Consider the following 23,008-nt stretch of genomic DNA (forward strand, 5'->3'; position numbering starts at 1 on the left):
TCCGGGTTAGATGTCCTCAGGTTTTCGCCTGCAAAATCAGTTTTGTTATACTCACAGACAATATTTTGACAGTTTTGGAAACTTTGGAGTGTTGTCTATCTTTTTTTTTTTAAATTATTATTATAAAAAAAAAAGAATTATCCCATTTTCTCCCCAATTTTCGTGGTATCCAATCTCTAGTAATTACTATCTTGTCTCATCGCTACAACTCCCGTACGGGCTCGGGAGAGACGAAGGTCGAAAGCCATGCGACCTCCGAAGCACAACCCAACCAAGCCGCACTGCTTCTTAACACAGCGCGCCTCCAACCCGGAAGCCAGCCGCACCAATGTGTCGGAGGAAACACCATGTACCTGGCCCCCTTGGTTAGCGCGCACTGCGCCCGGCCCGCCACAGGAGTCGCTGGAGCGCGATGAGACAAGGATATCCCTACCGGCCAAACCCTCCCTAACCCGGACGACGCTATGCCAATTGTGCGTCGCCCCACGGACCTCCCGGTCGCGGCCGGCTGCGACAGAGCCTGGGAGCGAACCCAGAGACCCTGGTGGCGCAGCTAGCACTGCGATGCAGTGCCCTAGACCACTGCGCCACCTGGGAGGCGAGTGTTGTCTATCTTAATCTGTAAATTATATGCATATTCTACGATCTGGACCTGAGAAATAGTCCGTTTACCTTGGGAACGTTATTAAAAAAATAAATTAAAAAAATCTGACCCCTAGCGTCAAGAAGTTAATTTCTCACCTGGTCTCATCAGCTCCCTATTTAGTTCTTTCTGTTTGTATGGTTGTGAGGTCTGGTTTGTTTTTACTATTGCCTGCGACCAAGATTCCTGCCTTCTTCGAAGGCTTAATAAACATCTGCCGTGTTCTGCGCATGAATCTACACCTTTTCTCCTTGAGTATTTATTACAAGTACACGCTGAAACCATAAGTGCATGTTATGGTAGATGTCGCGTTACATTGTGGAATCTACCAAATTCTAAAATGTAACATATACAGTATATGATAAGTAAACTCCTACCTAACCTGTTCACTGCTAGAGTAAAAGCACAACACATCGCAACAGACGTGTATTCCTAGTACAAAAGTAAACCAGTATCAAAGAGCTTTTTGAATAGGTGGTTATTGAATCAGCATTTTACAAACAAGGGACTTTGCAGTTATGATGCCTGCAGCTCAACTCATTCAACCAACTAGGCAACAGTACACAGTGAAATCTGATTGTCCACTGAATCCTTAGAGAAGACAACTTCACGAATGTCGCAGTTGATCACAGAGAAAGAACAACAGTACAGCACTTTATCCAGGCCAAGAGGTATGAAGGAACTGGTCATTTTATGGCCCTGTAGGCTAGAATTAGCATCCTGAACATAATGTAAGGTGCAATAGGGAGCCCGCCCAGGGTGCAAATCGGTAGCGGGGTATCTGAGAATGCAGGGACTCCAGCAGGGTGTGAGTTGCGCCTTCTTCACCACGCTGTCTGTGTGGGTGGACCATTTCAGTTTGTCCGTGATGTGTACGCCGAGGAACTTAAAGCTCTCCACCTTCTCCACTACTGTCCCGTCGATGTGGATAGGGGGCTGCTCCCGCTGCTGTTTCCTGAAGTCCACGATCATCTCCTTTGTTTTGTTGACGTTGAGTGTGATGTTATTTTCCTGACACCACACTCCGGGGGCCCTCACCTCCTCCCTGTAGGCTGTCTCATCGTTGTTGGTAATCAAGCCTACCACTGTAGTGTCGTCTGCAAACTTAATGATTGAGTTGGATGCGTGCATGGCCACGCAGTCCTGGGTGAACAGGGAGTACAGGAGAGGGCTGAGAACGCACCCTTGTTGGGCCCCAGTGTTGAGGATCAGCGGGGTGGAGATGTTGTTACCTACCCTCACCACCTGGGGGCGGCCCGTCAGGAAGCCCAGGACCCAGTTGCACAGGGCAGGGTCGAGACCCAGGGTCTCCAGCTTAATTACGAGTTTGGAGGGTACTATGGTGTTAAATGCTGAGCTGTAATCGATGAACAGCATTCTTACATACGTAGGTATTCCTCTTGTCCAGATGGGTTAGGGCAGTGTGATTGCGATTGCGTCGTCTGTGGACCTATTGCGGCGGTAAGCAAATAGGAGTGGGTCTTGGGTGTCAGGTAGGGTGGAGGTGATATGGTCCTTGACTAATCTCTCAAAGCACTTCACGATGACGGAAGTGAGTGCTACGGGGCGGTAGTCATTTAGCTCAGTTACCTTAGATTTCTTGGGAACAGGAACAATGGTGGCCCTCTTGAAGCATGTGGGAACAGCAGACTGGGATAAGGATTGATTGAATATGTCCGTAAACACACCAGCCAGCTGGTCTGCGCATGCTCTGAGGACGCGGCCGGGGATGCCGTCTGGGCCTGCAGCCCTGCAAGGGTTAACACATTTAAATGTTTACTCACATTGGCTGCAGTGAAGGAGAGCCCGCAGGTTTTGGTAGCAGGCCGTGTCAGTGGCACTGTATTGTCCTCAAAGCGAGCAAAGAAGTTGTTTAGTCTGTCTGGGAGCAAGACATCGTGGTCCGCGACGGGGCTGGTTTTTCTTTTGTAGTCCGTGATTGACTGTAGACCCTGCCTCATACCTCTCGTGTCTGAGCCGTTGAATTGCGACTCCACTTTGTCTCTATACTGACGCTTAGCTTGTTTGATTGCCTTGCGGAGGGAATAGCTACACTGTTTGTATTCGGTCATGTTTCCGGTCATCTTGCCCAGATTAAAAGCAGTGGTTCGCCCTTTCAGTTTTGCGTGAATGCTGCCATCAATCCACGTTTTCTGGTTGGGGAATGTTTTAATAGACGCTGTGGGTACAACATCACTGATGCACTTGCTAATAAACTTGCTCACCGAATCAGCGTATTCATCAATGTTGTTGTTCGACGTTATGCGGAACATATCCCAGTCCCCGTGATCGAAGCAATCTTGAAGCGTGGAATCCAATTGGTCGGACCAGCGTTGAACAGACCTGAGCGCGGGTGCTTCCTGTTTTAGTTTCTGTCTATAGGCTGGTAGCAACAAAATGGAGTCGTGGTCAGTTTTTCCGAAAGGAGGGCGGGGGGAGGGCCTTATATGCGTCGCGGAAGTTAGAATAACAATGATCTAGGGTTTTGCCAGCCCGGGTTGCGCAATTGATGTGCTGATAGAATTTAGGAAGCCTTGTTTTCAGATTAGCCTTGTTAAAATCCCCAGCTACGATGAATGCAGCCTCAGGGTGTGTGGTTTCCAGTTTACAAAGAGTCAGATAAAGTTCGTTCAGGGCCATCGATGTGTCTGCTTGGGGGCGAATATACATGACTGTGATTATGATCGTAGAGAATTCTGTTGGTAGATAATGCGGTCGGCATTTGATTGTAAGGAATTCTAAGTCAGGTGAACAAAAGGACTTGAGTTCCTGTATGTTGTTATGATCACACCACGTCTCGTTAATCATAAGGCATACACCCCCACCCTTCTTCTTACCAGAGAGATGCTTGTTTCTGTCGGCGCGATGCGTGAAGAAACCAGGTGTCTGTACAGACTCCGATAGCGTGTCTCGAGTGAGCCATGTTTCCGTGAAACAAAGAACGTTACAGTCTCTGATGTCTCTCTGGAAGGCAACTCTTGCTCGGATTCCGTCTACCTTCTTGTCAAGAGACTGGACATTGGCGAGTAGTATGCTCGGGAGCGGTGCGTGATGTGCCCGTCTACGGAGCCTGACCAGAAGACCACTCCGTCTGCCCCTTCTACGGCACCGTTGTTTTGGGTCGCCGGCTGGGATCCAATCCATTGTCCTGGGTGGTGGACCAAACAGAGGATCCGCTTCGGGAAAGTCGTATTCCTGGTCGTAATGTTGGTAAGTTGACGTTGCTCTTATATCCAATAGTTCCTCCCGACTGTATTTAATAAAACCTAAGATTTCTTGGGGTAACAATGTAAGAAATAACACATAAAAAAACAAAATACTGCATAGTTTCCTAGGAACGCGAAGCGAGGTGGCCATCTCTGTTGGCGCCGGAAGTTGTAGGGAGAGAAGTTGAGTGTCCTGTGAATATGTTAATGTATATGTACTTTGTGTACAGTTGAAGTCAGAAGTTTACATACACTCAATTAGTATTTGGTAGCATTGCCTTTAAATTGTTTAACCTGGGTCGAACATTTTGGGTAGCCTTCCACAAGCTACCACAATAAGTTGGGTGAATTTTGGTCCATTTCTCCTGACAGAGCTGGTGTAACTGAGTTAGGTTGTAGGTCTCCTTGCTCGCACACGCTTTTTCAGTTCTGCCCACAAATTTTATATGGGATTGAGGTCAGGCTTTGTGATGGCCACTCCAATACCTTAACTTTGTTGTCCTGAAGCCATTTTGCAAAACAACTTTGGAAGTATGCTTGGGGTCATTGTCCTTTTGGAAGACCCATTTGCGACCAAGCTTTAACATCCTGACTGATGTCTTGAGACATTGCTTCAATATATCCACATCATTTTCCTCCCTCATGATGCCATCTATTTTGTGAAGTGCACCAGTCCCTCCTGCAGCAAAGCACCCCCACAACATGATGCTGCCACCCCCGTGCTTCACGGTTGGGATGGTGTTCTTCGGCTTGCAAGCCTGCCGCTTTTTCCTCCAAACATAACGATGGTCATTATGGCCAAACAGTTCTAGTGTTGTTTCATCAGACCAGAGGACATTTCTCCAAAAAGTACGGTCTTTGTCCCCATGTGCAGTTGCAAACTGTAGTCTGGATTTTTTTAATGGCAGTTTTGGAGCATTGGCTTCTTCCTTGCTGAGCGTCCTTTCAGGTTATGTCGATATAGGACTTGTTTTACTGTGGCTATAGATACTTTTGTACCTGTTTCCTGCAGCATCTTCACAAGGTCCTCTGCTATTTTTCTGGGATTGATTTGCACTTTTCACACCAAAGTACGTTCATCTCTAGGAGACAGAATGCGTCTCCTTCCTGAGCGGTATGACGGCTGTGTGGTCCCATGGTGTTTATACTTTCGTACTATTGTTTGTACAGATGAACGTGGTACCTTCAGGCATTTGGAAATTGCTCCCAAGGATGAACCAGACTTTTTTTCTGAGGTCTTGGCTGATTCATTTTGATTTCCCCGTGATGTCAAGCAAAGAGGCACTGAGTTTGAAGGTAGGTCTTGAAATACATTCACAGGTACACCTCCAATTGACTCAAATTATGTAAATTATCCTATCAGAAGATTCTAAAGCCATGACATAATTTTCTGGAATTTTCCAAGCTGTTTAAAGGCACAGTCAACTTAGTGTATGTAAACTTCTGACCCACTGGAATTGTGATACAGTGAAATATTCTCTCTGTAAACAAATGTTGGAAAAATGACTTGTGTCATGCACAAAACTATAGTTTGTTAACAAGAAATTTGTGGAGTGGTTGAAAAACGAGTTTTAATGACTCCAACCTATGTGTATGTAAATTTCTGACCTCAACTGTATATCTTGGTATATATTTTTTGTATTTTAATTTCTGTTATTGTCATTAGTTTGTTTTGTGGTTGAGGGGTGGGGGAGGTTGATGGGGATGGTGGAGGTGCTGGGGGTGTCCTATTGAGGGAAAAGGGACCTATTGTGGAGGGGATTCTTCATGGAGGCACATTCAGTCATAGTTTTGTTAATTATATTACTATACATGTATTTTTTTCTTATTTTTTTCTATTATTATAACAGTTTACTGTGATTATGGATATGCACTCATGTTGACTTATATATTTGAACTTTCTTCTTCGTCCAGAGTACAGATTTTTGATTTATTATTGTTATTATGTCTGGCTAGACTGTAAACTCTACTTCCAGACTCACATTAAGCATCTCCAATCCAAAATGAAATCTAGAATCGGCTTCCTATTTCGCAACAAAGTATCCTTCATTCATGCTGCCAAACACACCCTTGCTAAACTGACCATCCAACCGATCCTCGACTTCGGCGATGTCATCTATAAAAGAGCCTCCAACACTACTCAACAAATTGGATGCAGTTTATCACAGTGCCATCCGTTTTGTTTTCACCAAAGCCCCATATATTACCCACCACTGCGACCTGTACACTCTCGTTGGCTGGCCCTCGCTTCATACTCGTCGCCAAACCCACTGGCTCCAGGTCATCTACAAGTCTCTGCTAGGTAAAGCCCCGCCTTATCTCAGCTCACTGGTCACCATAGCTGCACCCACCCATAGCATTCGCTCCAGCAGGTATATCTCACTGGTCATCCCCAAAGCCAATTCCTCCTTGGCCGCCTTTCCTTCCAGTTCTCTGCTGCCAATGACTGGAACGAACTGCAAAAATCAATGACGCTGGAGACCCATATCTCCCTCACTAGCTTTAAGCACCACCTGTTAGAGCAGCTCACAGATCACTGCACCTGTACATAGCCCATCTGTAAACAGCCCATCCAACTACCTCATCCCCATACTGTATTTATTTATTTATCTTGCTCTTTTGCACCCCAGTATCTCTACTTGCACATTAATCTTCTGCACATCTACCATTCCAGTGTCTAATTGCTATATTGTAATTACTTCGCCACCATGGCCTATTTATTGCCTTACCTCCCTTATCTTACCTGATTTGCACTCACTGTATATAGATTTTAATTTTTTCTACTGTATTATTGACTGTATGTTTGTTTAATCCATGTGTAACTTTGTCGTTGCATGTTTCGAATTGCTGTGCTTTATCTTGGCCAGGTTGCAGTTGTAAATGAGAACTTAGGCTAGTTGAGAACATCTGTGTCACGATCGTCGTAATGTGGAAGAGAGGAGGACCAAGGCGCAGCGTGAAGTGAATACATTCTTCTTTTAATGAAACGAAACGAAGAACATTTGACAAACTATACAAAACAACAAAACGACAAATGTGACGCTATATATAAACAGTGCAGACACAGGCAACTAACATAGACAATAACCCACAACCCACAATACAAAACAGGCTACCTAAATATGGTTCCCAATCAGAGACAACGCAAAACACCTGTCTCTGATTGAGAACCATATCAGGCCAAACACATAGAAATAGACAAACCAGACATACAACATAGAATGCCCACTCAGATCACACCCTGACCAAACAAAACATAAAACATACAAAGCAAACTATGGTCAGGGCGTGACAATCTGGTTAAATAATGGTGAAATAAAAAAGAAATACAAAATTATTTTATTACTACTGTACCTACAGTAGTAACTAAGACAGAAAAAGTGTAATTTTTGTTGTTGTTGAAAAAGCACGACGGGATGGGGGATTGAGGGATGGATAGACAGAACACTAGAGGGCTCTGAAAACTATTAATTCTGAAATAACCAATTATTTTTGTGACTAGAGTCTAATACTTCCTGTGGCACACATCAGAGGTCATGATAGGTCAACAAAAAATCCCAAAATAGAAGGGGGGATGAATTTTACTGTGGTCAAACAGCTTAAAGTAGGTTACCTGGACAATATACGGTACAAAAATAAAAAGGTACAGGAAAAATGATTGATTGTGTGTCCAGTCTACTCACTAGAGTCCCTAGAAAACAAAACAGGTGAGTTTGAAAGAAAAGCTAGGTCACAGGAAGGTTTATGTTGACAACTGAACAGTGAGACACATATCAGCACCATGGACAGCTACACTTTTAGAACGTTATGTTGTCACAATATGTGGCAAATACACTATATATACTAAAGTGTGTGGACACACCTTCAAATTAGTGGATTTGGCTATTTCAGCCACCCCCGTTGCTGACAGGTGTATAAAATCGAGCACACAGACATGCAATCTCCATAGACAACATTGGCAGTAGAATGGCCTTACTGAAGAGCTCAGGGACTTTCAATGTGGCACCGTCATAGGATGCCACCTTTCTAACAAGTCAGTTCGTCAAATTTCTGCCCTGCTAGAAGCGTATAGCACGTAAAATCGTCTGTCCTCGGTTGCAACACTCACTACCGAGTTCCAAACTGCCTCTGGAAGCAATGTCAGCATAAGAACTGTTCTTTGTCTATTGGACTGCTTCACCATCTGTCAGTCCAATAGACAAATATGGATTTGGCAGATTTCAGGAGAACACTACCTGCCCGAATGCATAGTGACAACTGTAAAGTTTGGTGGAGGAGGAATAATGGTTTGGGGCTGATTTCGTGGTTCAGGCTAGGCCCCTTAGTCCATTGAAGGGAAATCTTAATGCTACAGCATACAATTACATTTTTGACAATTCTGTGCTTCCAACTTTGTGGCAACAGTTTGGTGAAGGCCCTATACTGTTTCAGCATGACAATGCTCCAGTGCACAGAGCAAGGTCCATACAAAAATGGTTTGTCAAGATCGGTGAGGAAGAACTTGACTGGCCTGCACAGAGCCCTGACCTTAGTGTACGTGGCCCAAAAGCATAGTAATGTGATTTTATATTTTAGTCACTGCAAGACCACACACTGGTAAAGAGAAAATGTTACTACAGTACCTGTCTCAAATAAACTGGGGTGGAAAATACTCAGTTGAGGTTCTACTAACCAAATGCGTTCAGTTTTTCAGGGTGCTGTGGCGAACAGCCTGCTGGTTATTACTGGGTCTTTCTTGTAATGCCTACATTTAATCCTGCATGTCATATTAATTCCAAAACAATACATTAATTGACTGTTTTTGTGTTAAACATCAGTTGGAAAAACAAAAAAGGGTGTATAAAATGGCATTCCATACACGACTTTCATGCACTCTCGCCTAATGGACGCGCTAATGCGCTAATGGACGTGCCAAATACAGATTATTAGCAGGGGATTAATTAAGAAGCCCACTGCTTCAAAGACTGCAACAATGATGGACTGTCATACCTGTCACGTTCCTGACCTGTTTTCTATTGTTTTGTATGTGTTTAGTTGGTCAGGGCGTGAGTTGGGATGGGCAGTCTGTGTTGTTTGTTCTGTGGGAGTGTGTTGGTTAATTAGCCTTATATGGTTCTCAATCAGGGACAGGTGTTATTCATTTCCTCTGATTGAGAATCATATATAGGTTGGCTGTTCTCACTGTTTGTTGGTGGGTGATTGTCTTCCGTGTCTGTGTACCACACGGGACTGTTTTCGGTTTGTTCGTTTTATGTAGTCTATTCCTGTTCGTGAGTTCTTTCGTGTCTTTATGTAAGTTCCATGTTCAGGTTTCGTCTACGTCGTTTTCTTATTTTGTAAGTTATTCAAGTGTTCTTCGTGTTTCGTCTTGATTTAATAAATTCATTATGTCATCATACCTCGCTGTGTATTGGTCCACCGATCCTTCTCTCCTCTCCTCGTCCGAGGAGGAGGAAGAGCTAGAGCACCGTTACACATACCTATATTACTGTGACACATTTATACATTCCATTACTAGTGACAACAAGATTAAATTAAACAGAATGGTACAAACAGAGAATGTAAATGATGCTGAGGTTCAAAATCTATTACCTGTGGATAGTTTAAATGAGGGAACGTCAACTGCTCAGACGACCCCCAGACTGCAAACTTAAAATGCAAAATGTACAAACTTTTGAGGATAAAGAACCTGCTTCTGATTTTCATCCTGATGTAGCCAAGAGTGCGTATGAGAAAGTGTCAGTGGTGCAGCTCAATCAAATCTCAGACACCCAAGATATCAGCCTGGTCTCATAGACTAGACGTAACATTAAAACCTGCACACTGAAACTTCTATAAGTTACCTTTGATATGGTTACATAAGACAGATGGTTACTTAAGGCAAAAACGAAATTGGGTGCCTGGTCAGGATGGATGGGTTGGCGTATAACGCAAATGTCCAGCAAGCCAACGGTTGCGAGGTCGAAACTCATCATGGACAACTTTTATTTGATCTAATTAGCAACTTTTCAAGTACTTACTAATTTGTAGCTACTTTGAAACTACTTTGCATGTTAGCTAACCCTAACTCTTACCTTAACCCTTATAGCCATCAATCAATCAATCAAATTAATTTATAAAGCCCTTTTTACATCAGCTGATGTCACAAAGTGCTGTACAGAAACTCAGCCTAAAACCCCAAACAGCAAGCAATGCAGAGGTAGAAGCACGGTGGCTAGGAAAAACTCCCTAGAAAGACCAGAACCTAGGAAGAAACCTAGAGAGGAACCAGGCTCTGAGGGATGGCCAGTCCTCTTCTGGCTATGCCAGGTGGAGATTATAACAGAATATGGTCAAGATGTTCAAACGTTCATAGATGACCAGCAAAGTCAGATAATAATAATCACAGTGGTTGTAGAGGGTGCAACATATCAGCACCTCAGGAGTAAATGTCAGTTGGCTTTTCATAGCCGATCACTCAGAGTTAGAGACAGCAGGTGCGGTAGAGAGAGAGTCCAAAACAGCAGGTCCAGGACAAGGTAGCACGTCCAGTGAACAGGTCAGGGTTCCATAGCCGCAGGCAGAACAGTTGAAACTAGAGCAGCAGCATGACCAGGTGGACTGGGGACAGTAAGGAGTCATCAGGCCAGGTAGACCCGGGGCATGGTCCTAGGGCTCAGGTCCTCCGAGAGAAGAGAGAAAGAGAGAGAGAGAGAGAGAGAGAAAGAGAGAGAGAAAATGAGAGGGAGAGATAATTAGAGGGAGCATACTTAAATTCACACAGGACACCGCATAAGACAGGAGAAATACTCCAGATATAACAGACTGACCCTAGCCCCCCGAAACATAAACTATTGCAGCATAAATACTGGAGGCTGAGACAGGAGGGGTCGGGAGACACTGTGGCCATGTCCGACGATACCCCCGGACAGGGCCAAACAGGCAGGATATAACCCCACCCACTTTGCCAAAGCACAGCCCCCACACCACTAGAGGGATATCTTCAACCACCAACCTACCCTGAGACAAGGCCGAGTATAGCCCATGAAGATCTCCCCCACGGCACGAACCCGAGGGGGGCGCCAACCCGGACAGGAAGATCCCGTCAGTGACTCAACCCACTCAAGGGATGCCCCCTCCTAGGGGCGGCATGGAAGAGCACCAGTAAGCCAGTGACTCAGCCCCTGTAATAGGGATAGAGGCAGAGAATCCCAGTGGAGAGAGGGGAACTGGCTAGGCAGAGACAGCAAGGGTGGTTCGTCGCTCCAGTGCCTTTCCGTTCACCTTCACACCCATGGGCCAGACTACACTCAATCATAGTACCTACTGAAGAGATGAGTCTTCAATAAAGACTTAAAGGTTGAGACCGAGTCTGCGTCTCTCACATGGATAGGCAGACCATTCCATAAAAATGGAGCTCTATATGAGAAAGCACTGCCTCCAGCTGTTTGCTTAGAAATTCTAGGGACAGTAAGGAGGCCTGCGTTTTGTGACCATAGCGTACGTGTAGGTATGTACGGCAGGACCAAATCAGAAAGATTGGTAGGAGCAAGCCCATGTAGTGCTTTGTAGGTTAGCAGTAAAACCTTGAAATCAGCCCTAGCCTTAACAGGAAGCCAGTGTTGAGAGGCTAGCACTGGAGTAATATGATCACATTTTTGGGTTCTAACCCTACCCCTAACCCTAACCTTAATATAACTCCTTAACTTAACTTAATCGTAACCTTAACCCTAACCCCTAGCCTAGCTAACATTAGCCAGCTAGCATACGTTAGCCACCTAGTTAGAATTCGTAACTTATTGCACATTTTGCAAATTCATAACATATAATACAAATTGTAATTCTTAACATATCATACGAAATGGGTGATGGACATCCACAAATTAATACATAGGGTGATGGACATCGACAAATTAATACCTACCATATGAAATGTAACATATACTAAATGGAGTGACTTGGGTTTACATACAGAATAATATGAAATGCTCTGAGACCAGGTTGATTGACACCATATAGATTCTACAGACCCTACTGAGTACTCCCCATCCCACTTTTACATCGGCACAAATAATAGTTTTTTCTCTATAAGCCAATATGTAATGCATATACAGTGATTTGTGTAAGAATATGAATATGATATATTACTATTAGAATGAAAGGCTTGTAGGAAAACTAACAACGTTGCTGTAAGGACTGGGTGTCGGAGTGCGAAGTCAGGCGCAGGAAGACAGAGGATTCAATGATGACGTTAATTTAATGAACCACGGATAAACAATGGCCACCCCACTTGACACTGGGTGCTCACAATAAACTGCCCCAGACACGGGGAACGAAAACAGTTCAGAAAATGTACTCCAACACAAACACGTAACGTCAGACTAACAAACACCAAGCTTACAATAAACAATCCCGCACAAAGAAACGGGCGGGCCGGTTGACTGATAAAGCCCAACTAATTAGAACAAACACAAAACAGGTGTAACCAATGAACACATAAGGAGGGGGAGAAAAAAGATCAGTGGCAGCTAATAGGCCGGTGACGACGACCGCCGAGCGCCACCCGAACGGGAAGGAGAGCCTGCCTCGGTCGGAGTCGTGACAGTTGCTCTAACAAATAGAGTAACTCCTCTGTGCTTGGAATGGAATCCCTTATGCTAGCTAGACCTTTATCGTGTTCCATTAGATTACACATAAGAGTCATTGGTTGGATGCGTCTTCTGTATGGGGAGTCTTGTTAAGAGCCTCAATGCTCGGTCTGAACGGTCTGAGGATATGGACCTTATCTTTCATATCAGTGAGAAATGTTGTTTTTAAATCAAAAGGATAAATTGATACACACTTTTATAGGGTTAGGGTTCCCACTCTTCCATATTTCCATGTTACAGCACTTGTTTACAGAAAACAGATGGAAGACAGAGTGGACTACCTGTGCTAATTAGCTATCTGCGTCTCCTAACACCTGTGTAAACGGAAGACGGAAGTCACAAAGGTGTTGTCATTGAAAACCGAGGACCGAGTTTTGGAAACCCTGCTCTAAAAGATACCTCTACTTCTCTGGTCTTCATTCAGATCAGACCCTCGTAGACTAATCTAGTCTCCCTCTAGTTTTAATCATGGAGCAGACCTATTTGGACATGCTACTGTTGGAATAGCAGCAGTAATATCAGTGTCATAAGACCTGGGAAAGAAGTGGCTGGCTGGCTGGCTGTCTGGAATGTTGGAGGTTGCTGCATGAGAGACAGGCTGGTTTTGTTTCAGCATCCCCAGCAGCTGTGTGTGGGTGTGTGTGCCCATCACTTGTCACCACAGCCCATGCAGACAGTGGATCAGTGTTACCTGATAGCCCCAGACCAGCCAGCACCTGGCCTCTCTGCCCGGCTCCAATATATGTATCTGAGTTATAGGCTCCCGTGTAACCACTCATGTCCATAAGATACATTCATATAGACTAGAGTGTACGAAATACATATTATATTTCATAGCTGCACTGTAGAGAAATATGAATGAAGCATTTGTCAATTGCTCCAACCATTTGCCCTTACACATTCCTGTAGTATTGGTGTCTGGTGAGTGGCATCCATTCAAACAGGAGATGATTGACTCTTTTTAACTGTATCCCCCAGTGAAAGCCTTGTGTGCATTTTCCTAAGAGTTTAAGTGTGAGAGGGATGCGTTAGCGGACGTGATAGAAGAGCTAAAGCGGAGCGATGTGTTTGGATATCAGTGGAGGGGCCTGAGCATGTGCAGAAACAGCTTCACAGGAGCACAGCTGGTTGGCTGGCTGCAGGAAGATGGGGGCATGGGTAAGTCCTCCTGCAGTCATGGAATGAAAATAAGTAAACAGACATTCCTAGATTCTACACACAGATTCTAATTCTATGATTCTTACTCTATGGTTCAAATTCTCAAACTCTGGCAGAGAGAACTAAGGTGTGTGAGACTGGGCAGGTGTTACTGGACAAGAGGTACATGGTGGGCATGGCCAAGGGGTTTGGAGTGAGTGACAGGCTGTACAGGCTGATGGAACATGACCCTCACTCAGCCCTGAATGCAGGACAGACTGCTGCATGCTCCCCTTTAAAGGGTAGGTAGGACTCCCTCTTGAGAGTCTGGTTGTCCTCAAGGTTTCTTCCTACTAGGGAGCTTTTCCTTGGCACTGCCGCTTGTGCTTGCTCTTAGGTTGTTTAGGCACTTTCAGATAAATCCCACTTGGAGCTTCTCTTTTTGCCAGTTATACACACAAGTGTGTGTGTGTGTGTNGCTGCCCCTTATCCTGGTGCTGCCCCTTATCCTGGTGCTGCCCCTTATCCTGGTGCTGCCCCTTATCCTGGTGCTGCCCCTTAGTCCGGTGCTGCCCCTTAGTCCGGTGCTGCCCCTTAGTCCGGTGCTGCCCCTTAGTCCGGTGCTGCCCCTTAATCCAGTGGGGTTAATTTGGAGGGTGGCCATTTGGAGGAGGCTACGAAAGCGGGTAGCGACTATGGTGGGGTGGGAACCACGCCCAGAGCCTGAGCCGCCACCGTGGATTGATGCCCACCCAGACCCTCCCCTAGACTTTTTGGTGGTGCGTCCGGAGTTCGCACCTTGAGGGGGGGGTTATGTCACGTTCCTGACCTGTTTTCTATTGTTTTGTATGTGTTTAGTTGGTCAGGGCGTGAGTTGGGATGGGCAGTCTGTGTTGTTTGTTCTGTGGGAGTGTGTTGGTTAATTAGCCTTATATGGTTCTCAATCAGGGACAGGTGTTATTCATTTCATATATAGGTTGGCTGTTCTCACTGTTTGTTGGTGGGTGATTGTCTTCCGTGTCTGTGTCTGTGCACCACACGGGACTGTTTTCGGTTTGTTCGTTTTATGTAGTCTATTCCTGTTCGTGAGTTCTTTCGTGTCTTTATGTAAGTTCCATGTTCAGGTTTCGTCTACGTCGTTTTCTTATTTTGTAAGTTATTCAAGTGTTCTTCGTGTTTCGTCTTGATTTAATAAATTCATTATGTCATCATACCTCGCTGTGTATTGGTCCACCGATCCTTCTCTCCTCTCCTCGTCCGAGGAGGAGGAAGAGCTAGAGCACCGTTACACATACCTATATTACTGTGACACATTTATACATTCCATTACTAGTGACAACAAGATTAAATTAAACAGAATGGTACAAACAGAGAATGTAAATGATGCTGAGGTTCAAAATCTATTACCTGTGGATAGTTTAAATGAGGGAACGTCAACTGCTCAGACGACCCCCAGACTGCAAACTTAAAATGCAAAATGTACAAACTTTTGAGGATAAAGAACCTGCTTCTGATTTTCATCCTGATGTAGCCAAGAGTGCGTATGAGAAAGTGTCAGTGGTGCAGCTCAATCAAATCTCAGACACCCAAGATATCAGCCTGGTCTCATAGACTAGACGTAACATTAAAACCTGCACACTGAAACTTCTATAAGTTACCTTTGATATGGTTACATAAGACAGATGGTTACTTAAGGCAAAAACGAAATTGGGTGCCTGGTCAGGATGGATGGGTTGGCGTATAACGCAAATGTCCAGCAAGCCAACGGTTGCGAGGTCGAAACTCATCATGGACAACTTTTATTTGATCTAATTAGCAACTTTTCAAGTACTTACTAATTTGTAGCTACTTTGAAACTACTTTGCATGTTAGCTAACCCTAACTCTTACCTTAACCCTTATAGCCATCAATCAATCAATCAAATTAATTTATAAAGCCCTTTTTACATCAGCTGATGTCACAAAGTGCTGTACAGAAACTCAGCCTAAAACCCCAAACAGCAAGCAATGCAGAGGTAGAAGCACGGTGGCTAGGAAAAACTCCCTAGAAAGACCAGAACCTAGGAAGAAACCTAGAGAGGAACCAGGCTCTGAGGGATGGCCAGTCCTCTTCTGGCTATGCCAGGTGGAGATTATAACAGAATATGGTCAAGATGTTCAAACGTTCATAGATGACCAGCAAAGTCAGATAATAATAATCACAGTGGTTGTAGAGGGTGCAACATATCAGCACCTCAGGAGTAAATGTCAGTTGGCTTTTCATAGCCGATCACTCAGAGTTAGAGACAGCAGGTGCGGTAGAGAGAGAGTCCAAAACAGCAGGTCCAGGACAAGGTAGCACGTCCAGTGAACAGGTCAGGGTTCCATAGCCGCAGGCAGAACAGTTGAAACTAGAGCAGCAGCATGACCAGGTGGACTGGGGACAGTAAGGAGTCATCAGGCCAGGTAGACCCGGGGCATGGTCCTAGGGCTCAGGTCCTCCGAGAGAAGAGAGAAAGAGAGAGAGAGAGAGAGAGAGAAAGAGAGAGAGAAAATGAGAGGGAGAGATAATTAGAGGGAGCATACTTAAATTCACACAGGACACCGCATAAGACAGGAGAAATACTCCAGATATAACAGACTGACCCTAGCCCCCCGAAACATAAACTATTGCAGCATAAATACTGGAGGCTGAGACAGGAGGGGTCGGGAGACACTGTGGCCATGTCCGACGATACCCCCGGACAGGGCCAAACAGGCAGGATATAACCCCACCCACTTTGCCAAAGCACAGCCCCCACACCACTAGAGGGATATCTTCAACCACCAACCTACCCTGAGACAAGGCCGAGTATAGCCCATGAAGATCTCCCCCACGGCACGAACCCGAGGGGGGCGCCAACCCGGACAGGAAGATCCCGTCAGTGACTCAACCCACTCAAGGGATGCCCCCTCCTAGGGGCGGCATGGAAGAGCACCAGTAAGCCAGTGACTCAGCCCCTGTAATAGGGATAGAGGCAGAGAATCCCAGTGGAGAGAGGGGAACTGGCTAGGCAGAGACAGCAAGGGTGGTTCGTCGCTCCAGTGCCTTTCCGTTCACCTTCACACCCATGGGCCAGACTACACTCAATCATAGTACCTACTGAAGAGATGAGTCTTCAATAAAGACTTAAAGGTTGAGACCGAGTCTGCGTCTCTCACATGGATAGGCAGACCATTCCATAAAAATGGAGCTCTATATGAGAAAGCACTGCCTCCAGCTGTTTGCTTAGAAATTCTAGGGACAGTAAGGAGGCCTGCGTTTTGTGACCATAGCGTACGTGTAGGTATGTACGGCAGGACCAAATCAGAAAGATTGGTAGGAGCAAGCCCATGTAGTGCTTTGTAGGTTAGCAGTAAAACCTTGAAATCAGCCCTAGCCTTAACAGGAAGCCAGTGTTGAGAGGCTAGCACTGGAGTAATATGATCACATTTTTGGGTTCTAACCCTACCCCTAACCCTAACCTTAATATAACTCCTTAACTTAACTTAATCGTAACCTTAACCCTAACCCCTAGCCTAGCTAACATTAGCCAGCTAGCATACGTTAGCCACCTAGTTAGAATTCGTAACTTATTGCACATTTTGCAAATTCATAACATATAATACAAATTGTAATTCTTAACATATCATACGAAATGGGTGATGGACATCCACAAATTAATACATAGGGTGATGGACATCGACAAATTAATACCTACCATATGAAATGTAACATATACTAAATGGAGTGACTTGGGTTTACATACAGAATAATATGAAATGCTCTGAGACCAGGTTGATTGACACCATATAGATTCTACAGACCCTACTGAGTACTCCCCATCCCACTTTTACATCGGCACAAATAATAGTTTTTTCTCTATAAGCCAATATGTAATGCATATACAGTGATTTGTGTAAGAATATGAATATGATATATTACTATTAGAATGAAAGGCTTGTAGGAAAACTAACAACGTTGCTGTAAGGACTGGGTGTCGGAGTGCGAAGTCAGGCGCAGGAAGACAGAGGATTCAATGATGACGTTAATTTAATGAACCACGGATAAACAATGGCCACCCCACTTGACACTGGGTGCTCACAATAAACTGCCCCAGACACGGGGAACGAAAACAGTTCAGAAAATGTACTCCAACACAAACACGTAACGTCAGACTAACAAACACCAAGCTTACAATAAACAATCCCGCACAAAGAAACGGGCGGGCCGGTTGACTGATAAAGCCCAACTAATTAGAACAAACACAAAACAGGTGTAACCAATGAACACATAAGGAGGGGGAGAAAAAAGATCAGTGGCAGCTAATAGGCCGGTGACGACGACCGCCGAGCGCCACCCGAACGGGAAGGAGAGCCTGCCTCGGTCGGAGTCGTGACAGTTGCTCTAACAAATAGAGTAACTCCTCTGTGCTTGGAATGGAATCCCTTATGCTAGCTAGACCTTTATCGTGTTCCATTAGATTACACATAAGAGTCATTGGTTGGATGCGTCTTCTGTATGGGGAGTCTTGTTAAGAGCCTCAATGCTCGGTCTGAACGGTCTGAGGATATGGACCTTATCTTTCATATCAGTGAGAAATGTTGTTTTTAAATCAAAAGGATAAATTGATACACACTTTTATAGGGTTAGGGTTCCCACTCTTCCATATTTCCATGTTACAGCACTTGTTTACAGAAAACAGATGGAAGACAGAGTGGACTACCTGTGCTAATTAGCTATCTGCGTCTCCTAACACCTGTGTAAACGGAAGACGGAAGTCACAAAGGTGTTGTCATTGAAAACCGAGGACCGAGTTTTGGAAACCCTGCTCTAAAAGATACCTCTACTTCTCTGGTCTTCATTCAGATCAGACCCTCGTAGACTAATCTAGTCTCCCTCTAGTTTTAATCATGGAGCAGACCTATTTGGACATGCTACTGTTGGAATAGCAGCAGTAATATCAGTGTCATAAGACCTGGGAAAGAAGTGGCTGGCTGGCTGGCTGTCTGGAATGTTGGAGGTTGCTGCATGAGAGACAGGCTGGTTTTGTTTCAGCATCCCCAGCAGCTGTGTGTGGGTGTGTGTGCCCATCACTTGTCACCACAGCCCATGCAGACAGTGGATCAGTGTTACCTGATAGCCCCAGACCAGCCAGCACCTGGCCTCTCTGCCCGGCTCCAATATATGTATCTGAGTTATAGGCTCCCGTGTAACCACTCATGTCCATAAGATACATTCATATAGACTAGAGTGTACGAAATACATATTATATTTCATAGCTGCACTGTAGAGAAATATGAATGAAGCATTTGTCAATTGCTCCAACCATTTGCCCYTACACATTCCTGTAGTATTGGTGTCTGGTGAGTGGCATCCATTCAAACAGGAGATGATTGACTCTTTTTAACTGTATCCCCCAGTGAAAGCCTTGTGTGCATTTTCCTAAGAGTTTAAGTGTGAGAGGGATGCGTTAGCGGACGTGATAGAAGAGCTAAAGCGGAGCGATGTGTTTGGATATCAGTGGAGGGGCCTGAGCATGTGCAGAAACAGCTTCACAGGAGCACAGCTGGTTGGCTGGCTGCAGGAAGATGGGGGCATGGGTAAGTCCTCCTGCAGTCATGGAATGAAAATAAGTAAACAGACATTCCTAGATTCTACACACAGATTCTAATTCTATGATTCTTACTCTATGGTTCAAATTCTCAAACTCTGGCAGAGAGAACTAAGGTGTGTGAGACTGGGCAGGTGTTACTGGACAAGAGGTACATGGTGGGCATGGCCAAGGGGTTTGGAGTGAGTGACAGGCTGTACAGGCTGATGGAACATGACCCTCACTCAGCCCTGAATGCAGGACAGACTGCTGCATGCTCCCCTTTAAAGGGTAGGTAGGACTCCCTCTTGAGAGTCTGGTTGTCCTCAAGGTTTCTTCCTACTAGGGAGCTTTTCCTTGGCACTGCCGCTTGTGCTTGCTCTTAGGTTGTTTAGGCACTTTCAGATAAATCCCACTTGGAGCTTCTCTTTTTGCCAGTTATACACACAAGTGTGTGTGTGTGTGTGTCTCTGGCATTGCATGAGTGTGGCATTTCTGCATGCCTCTTGTCTTGCATTAGAACATAACTTCTGGAACAGATTGTCTTTCCTAGTTAGGACATGTGCTCATTATTTTTATTTATTTTTATGATTAATGATAGAAATACAATTCCATACACACAAAAGCTTATTTCTGTCAAATGTTGTGCACAAATGTGTTTACATCCCTGTTAGTGAGCATTTATCCTTTGCCAAGATAATCCATCCACCTGACAGGTGTGGCAAATCAAGAAGCTGATAAAACAGCATGATCATTACACATTTGCACCTTGGGCTGGGGACAATAAAAGGCAATTCTAAAATGTGCTGTTTTGTCACACAAAACAATGCCACAGATGTCTCAAGTGTTGATGGAGTGTGCAATTGGCATGCTGAATGCAGGAATATTCGCCAGAACTGTTGCCAGAGAATTGAATGTTAATTTCTCTACCACAAGCCGCTTCCAACGTCATTTCAGAGAATTTGGAAGTACGTCCAACCGCCTCACAACCGCAGACCACGTGCAGGCGTCGTGTGGGAGAGCGGTTTGCTGATGTCAACTTTGTGAACAGAGTGCCCCATGGTGGCGGTGGGGTTATGGTATGGGCAGACATAAACTATACACAACGAACACAATTTAATTTTATCGATGGCAATTTGAATGCACAGAGATACCTTGACGAGATCCTGGAGGCTCATTGTCGTGCCATTCATCTGCCGCCGGCACCTAATATTTCAGCATGATAATGCACGGCCCCATGTCGCAAGGATCTGTACACAATTCCTGGAAGCTGAAAATGTACCAGTTCTTCCATGTCCTGCATACTCACCAGGCATGTCACCCATTGAGCAGGTTTGGGATGCTCTGGATTGACGTGTACGACAGCATGTTCCAGTTCCCGCCAATATCCAGCAACTTTGCACAGCCATTGAAAATGAGTGGACAACGTTCCACAGGCCACAATCAACAGCCTGATCAACTCTATGAGGCAAATGGTGGTCACACCAGATACTGACTGGTCTTCTGATCCATGCCCCTATCTGTGACCAACATGTACATCTCTATTCCCAGTCATGTGAAATCCATAGATTAGGGCCTAATGAATTTATTTAAATTGACAGATTTCCTTATATGAACTGTAACTCAGCAAAATCTTTGAAGTTGTTGCATTTCTATTTTTATTCAATATAGATATGTCTCTTCTTTCTCTCTCTCAACTGCTGAGTTGTCTGCCATTCTGAGGGATAAGTTCCTGAAGTTTTCAAAGTGTCTCTCTGCTGACGGAAAGGTAACAGCCACACTGAACAAACTGAACCCTCCAGTACAACACATTTATTATGAGATGACAGTTTTACTCTAATAGGTGTATGTCCGTTCAGTGTGTGGACTACAAGGCCATGTCCCTGAGCCCAGTGTTTGAGTGCTAATGTGAGCTGGCTGTTCAGCTACAGAGGGTAGAGCTGCTATCTCTGACCAGAGAGGAGAAACTAGCCTTCTTCATCAACACCTACAATGCTCTGGTCATCCACGGACACCTCCGGCTGGGAGCCCCAACCAACATGTGGCAGAGATCCAGGGTAAGAGAACCATCTAGGATTGTGTGAAAGACAACAAATAATACTCTGTTCAACAATGACATTTATTTGTTCCTGTGTGTTGTTTGTAGTTCTTTATCTGCGTGAGCTGCCTGATCGGGGGAGAGGTGTTCACGCTGCAGGACATAGAGAACGGAGTTTGGACGGGGAACAGAAATGGCGTCGCACAGCTTCTCAGGCCCTTCTCTAAGACTGACCCTCGCTTACAGGTACACTACTCATCTGGACAGAATAAACTGCTCAACTCATTATCATTCCTCTGGCTCCATTTATTTCTCTGATTTACTGGTGAAATGTGTTTTTCTAGGAACAATCTGTGGCAGTGGTTCTGGTGATTGTGGTTTTTTTCTGCTTGTCCACTTGGTGGCTCTCCCAGACGCTGAGCCTCTAATCCATTTTGCTCTGAATTGTGAAGCTAAGGACTGTCCACCCATCAAAACATAGACTCCACAGGTAACACACTGGGGTTTTACACTACAAATACTGTACATGTAGTGGCACAGATGAATTTGTTTTAAAGACCAGGGTCAGTATTTTCTGAGAAGGGAGGGAAGGGAGTAAAGCCACATGGTGTCCTCTATGACAAATCAGGACATCGATAGTCAGCTGCGCACGGCGGCCGAGGCCTTTCTGGAGATCGATGGCGGCTGTGTGGTGGATTCTGGGAAGTGAGAGGTTAGTCTCAGACAGATCTTTAAGTGGTACAAGGCAGACTTCGGAGACACGGATGAGAAGGCACCTCAACACTGACCTTTCAACTTTAACTGGACAGTCTCTTAAATCTCCTGTCCTAACCCAGCCTTGCCCCGTCTCTCCTTCAGCTGTTGAACTGGATCCTGGAGCACATGGGGAGTCTTCCAAGAGGTTCAGCCTTCAGAGTGTCTTCTCCTGGGAAGATCAAAGTCACCTACTGTACCTGTCCTAAAACTAGAGCACCAACAGCTTTCACTAAAGCAGAGAAACAAGCCATAGAAACACACAGCAACACAGAAAAACACACAGTTTAGCCTGCAGACACTTCTATCCTCAGTAAAGTGGTCTGTCTGTCTAACCCTAATCCTTTCTTCCTGTTTCTCCCCCTCTGCACTTCTACACTATGTGAACCTACAGTGCATTCTGAAAGTATTCAGACCCCTTGACTTTTTCCACATTTTGTTACGTTACAGCCTTATTCTAAAATTGATTTATAAACATTTTGTGGCATCATAATCAACACATAATACCCTATAATGACAAAGCTAAAACAGGTTATAGTTATAAAAAATATTACATTTACATAAGTATTCAGACCCTTTATTCAGTACTTTGTTGAAGCACCTTTGGCAGCGAATACAGCCTCGAGTATTCTTTGGTATGACTCTACAAGCTTGGCACACTTGTATTTGGGGAGTTTCTCCCATTCTTCTCTGCAGATCCTCTCAAACTCTGTTAGGGTGGATGGGGAACGTCACTGCACAGCTATTAACAAGTCTCTCCAATGTTGTGAGTGACTACCATTAATGTGATGACGGCTATTTTATCAAATCAATTAACTATGTTTAATTATTATGTGATTAAATTTATCATGTAACAATTAACTCATTAGTAACTTGGGACACCACGGAAAAAGGTTGTTTAATGAGTTACCGTTTCCTGGATTAACTCAAGAATATATCGTTATCATACCAGTCATCCATTAATCATTATTACCTCATATCAGTCTCATTCTGAAAGTCGTTGACTTCATAAAT

At 44.7% G+C, this 23,008-nt stretch overlaps 1 pseudogene; it reads left to right on the plus strand.

The window, feature by feature from the left end:
* Window positions 1-1,256: 1,256 nt before the first annotated feature.
* On the plus strand, window positions 1,257-22,710 carry LOC112078192 (uncharacterized; annotated as a pseudogene).
* The last annotated feature ends 298 nt before the right edge of the window (window positions 22,711-23,008 follow it).

Source organism: Salvelinus sp. IW2-2015, unplaced genomic scaffold, assembly GCF_002910315.2.
Source record: "Salvelinus sp. IW2-2015 unplaced genomic scaffold, ASM291031v2 Un_scaffold5375, whole genome shotgun sequence".
In the NCBI taxonomy this organism is placed as follows: domain Eukaryota; kingdom Metazoa; phylum Chordata; class Actinopteri; order Salmoniformes; family Salmonidae; genus Salvelinus; species Salvelinus sp. IW2-2015.